This window comes from Helianthus annuus, chromosome 8 (genome assembly GCF_002127325.2).
Source record: "Helianthus annuus cultivar XRQ/B chromosome 8, HanXRQr2.0-SUNRISE, whole genome shotgun sequence".
Taxonomy (NCBI): Eukaryota; Viridiplantae; Streptophyta; class Magnoliopsida; order Asterales; family Asteraceae; genus Helianthus; species Helianthus annuus.
The window spans coordinates 88,226,263-88,230,480 of record NC_035440.2 but is presented as its reverse complement, the minus strand read 5'-3'; the positions used below and the strand labels follow the sequence as shown (position 1 = coordinate 88,230,480).

The following is a 4,218-nucleotide window of genomic DNA, read 5'->3' as shown; positions in this document are numbered from 1 at the left end:
ACCATTGTCACATATACATTCACATACACCTGCTCCCACATGTAAGTGCTTTCATTAGTCACAAGCATATGATATGCTCATAATGAAAATACTCGTTTAACTCCTTCGTTCCATATCTACACAATTCGACGTTCATCGTTCACAACACAATCAATCATCTATTACAACATCCTAATTCATGTTTCTTACCATGTTATCTTATCAAACCAATTTCCATTGGCAATTCATCTAACACACATTCTTATGCAGATTTATTATCTATTATATCATTATCATTTGTCTTCATATATTTATCCATTGTTAGCATACAATTCCACTTACCATTTTTACCTAAGCATTTTATCAAACATTTGGTGGGCGTACCACTTTCTAAGTATAATGTACAAGTTTCCTAAGCATATTCCTCCCAAATTCATCTCATGAACCATTACATTCAAACAATTCACATTGTCATTACTTGCACATCACGTCTAACTATCAAAACTATCATGTAACATCTCATGCATCAACAAAATCACAATTTAACATCTTCACCATTTTACAATTCCAATTTGGCTTTTACCACAAATCATTAATATGATCAAAACCGAGTACAATACAACTTCTATTTTCATACCAACCTCAAGCATATAATTAGTAACGTTAATACTATACGCATCTAAATTATGCTTACACACATTCTTACATGCATACGCACACATCTACATACATACCTACCTTCCTGCATCTCTACATACATACGTACACTCACATGCACCTTTATACACATATATATATATATATATATATATATATATATATATATACTTTTACATACATGCATACCTTCCTACATACTTGTTCGAGATTTTGCATACAACTTACATACCAGTACATTAATGGCTTGGGACCTAAACTTCGATTTGAAGCCCATAAACATTAAAGGAATGATAAAAATTACATTTGGGATGCTCACCGTAGTCCACGAATAACGTATTGAAGCCCACGTTGCATAATCCACTTAAATAACAAGATTTCATGTACCATTTACGTGATCCTCTAATCAATACATATATATATTCACATACACGTATTTTCACATGCTATTGCTCCATGATTCTACAATTAGCAAATTTCATTCGGAACATCTATCTAACATATTTTGAACATATCCTTTACTAATTAGCGCGTATGATTTACATTTAGCACATATTCACCTCTTAATCATACTAGAGCAATTCATTAAATATACATAAACATCACACCATTCATGTACAAGGTACAAGCCTCTAGTGCATAATTCTTTCAAAGCATACATTCATCCGAATTTTCATACGAATTCCAACTCCACTTTATGCATTCGTCATTCATTTCATGCCATTACATTCGTTACATTCGACTTTTATGAATCTTAGTTTATTGCCAACGATCTACATAACTTTACATAACTTATTATATCTTCTAATACTTAACAGGAGCATAAAACGGGCATTTCTGAGGAGTATGGGAACTTAAATTATAACCCATAAGCTCTCGATTCATCATAGTTCATTAGTCCGTATTTACTTCATTCGCATTCCTACATTTCATACTTTATCTACTTTTTAAACTTTTGGCATTCATTCGTGTCATTCGACACATTACTCTCGACCCTTATAAGTCTCTTTCCATCGTAACCACTAATTGTGGTTAGATATATCTTATTAGGCATTATTTGGACTCTACCTGAACACTTAAATAGGCTTTCGGACAATCCGGTAACTCGAAACGCGAAAATCATACAAAAATAAAATTTTCAGCAGATTGATATTCCACTAGCCGTCTACCAATATAGGGGCGTCGGCGACGGGGTGTCTGGCCGTCGGCGACGGCCAGCCATTCATTAATCCGCTGCAGCTTCGTTTTTAGCATTCTAACTCTTTTTCGGGTCCGTTTCCAGCTATACGGTCCCCGGAATTTATTGTTTCGCTACCCATAATTATTACTTCACATATTTAACTCAACTTTACATCTCAAACTCATTACATATACTAGCATTCATTGAAAACTTACATTATTACCTCATTGGCGATCTTGGAGCGAGCACACTTTCGAACGAGCCATCGGTTTGAGTTCGAGCATCGCGTTAAAAACTCGAATCCCTCAAACCTTGGCTCTGATATCAACTTGTAAGGTCCGCTTTTCCATAATGATAATTTACTTACAAAAAAATAACTTTTCGGACATCAAAAGACCAACTTTGACACATAATAAAAATTTTTACAAAAATTGGGCATGACCCGTTCGTAAAACGAACATGCCCCATGTTTTTAACATAATAGACAACATCCATCTACGACCCTGTTAGCATTAAACTACCCCAAACAAAGACAACAAGTTTTCAAGTGTAAGACTTCTAACAAGATTAAACAAAATAACAAGACATGGACCCAAAAAGTATGCATATGAACTAGCGGAAGCGCTTGGTATAATAAGGCTTGAACACGTGCTCGCTCCATATCTCCAAATCGCCTATAGTGGAGTTTTACCTACATTAACAATCAAAATTTTAAAAGGTTAGTTATCACTTTAGTTAAATCATAATCCTTTCGTTTTAGCTCCATCCATACAAAAACATTCATCCTTTTATGCATTCGACTACCCAAATAGTTGGGTTAGGCATAAACACTCTCATTGAGAGTTAAGCATACGCATTCGACCCGTTTAATTGGGTTTGGCATAAACACTCTCATTGAGAGTTAAGCATACACATTCAACCCGTTTAATTGGGTTTGGCATAAACACTCTCATTGAGAGTTAAGCATACACATGCGACCCGTTTAATTGGGTTTGGCATAAACACTCTCATTGAGAGTTAAGCATACACATTCGACCCGTTTAATTGGGTTTGGCATAAACACTCTCATTGAGAGTTAAGCATACACATTCGACCCGTTTAATTGGGTTATTTGCTTTCAACATTACTCTTCGTTCTATCCGCATAACGGATTAAAGTTTCACATTCATTATGGCATTCGAAGCTACCCGTTCAAACGGATGGCGTTCATCTCTACTTGACACGATTTAATTTAAATCGGTCAAAATGTATAGCTTAACACAACTTTCGTTAGCATACCCAAATCCACAAAGGATTTGTTATTTACTTGCTATTTACCACGATTATCATACAAGGATAGTTCTACATCAAGTTAAGTAAAAAGAGAATTTAACAAAGATTTGTATGCAACGGAACATACCTCGGTCTTGCGTGCCTTCCGTTTTCCTAATGCTTGTACCTTCTTCCTTCACGCCTACATTACAACATTCATTCATTCATTTAGTTCATCTACTTCGTTCTACCATATTTCCAAGTTACTCATAAATTCATCTCTTAAGCATTTCATCAAACACTTGGTAGGCATCATAGTTAAGGTACATGGTACAAGTCTATAAAGCATATTCTTACTAGTTAATCATCACACAACAATTTCATTCATTCAATTTCACCTAGCTATATCATTCTATATCAATTTCATTCATTATTCAAGTATCACAACAAGCTTATACACTAACTTCCTAGTTTTATGATTTCTCATAATCATCAAACCCTTACTAACTTCTTAACAAGTGGGTTTTTGCTATAATCCTTTCATGCAACCTAAAATCAACAAAATTTCTGTTCTAGGAAGCAATTCTAACTAGGATTTCCCACAATAGATACAAGAATTCGCATTTGGGTTTAACCCCTTACTTTAAAATTCATCTTTTCAAGAAATTAGACTTACCCTTTCACTATGTATGCATAGATAATCGATAAACTTGAGACATGCAACTGACTAGACTTGAATTTCTTGATCAATTGAGTAGATTAGCAATGGCTAGGGTATTCACCCTGTTCTTCTGTTCGATCGATCCCAGGAACACACCCAGGGGTGTGTTTTTGGGTTTCTACCCTTTTAATTCCCTAATTAATGAAGCTTTCACATTACACCCCTCCAAGTTTAGTAAATATCTAATTCAAGCATTTTTCCAACATTAACTTATATCTTATCATAAATTCTCAATCATATTAAGTTTTATCATTATTTATCGTGTTTTTCATTTTTGGGGTGTTACAATTCGAACATGACACTTCTTCATAATTACATACTAACTTAATAAACTTCCATGCCTAGTTATAATATTTTAGATTTGTCAAATGCTATAAACTTTAATAATGGTAAAATTTTATATTTACCATTTCTTTTCACTAGGGTATTG

General features: G+C 34.2%; 1 long non-coding RNA gene across 1 annotated transcript; it reads right to left on the bottom strand.

Moving 5' to 3' along the window:
- Positions 1-2,301: 2,301 nt before the first annotated feature.
- Positions 2,302-3,870, bottom strand: LOC110871322. Its single transcript, XR_002553647.2, has 3 exons — positions 3,744-3,870; positions 3,216-3,269; positions 2,302-2,507 (listed from the first exon to the last, which is right to left on the bottom strand). It is a non-coding gene; the product is annotated as an uncharacterized LOC110871322 (long non-coding RNA).
- Positions 3,871-4,218: the final 348 nt, after the last annotated feature.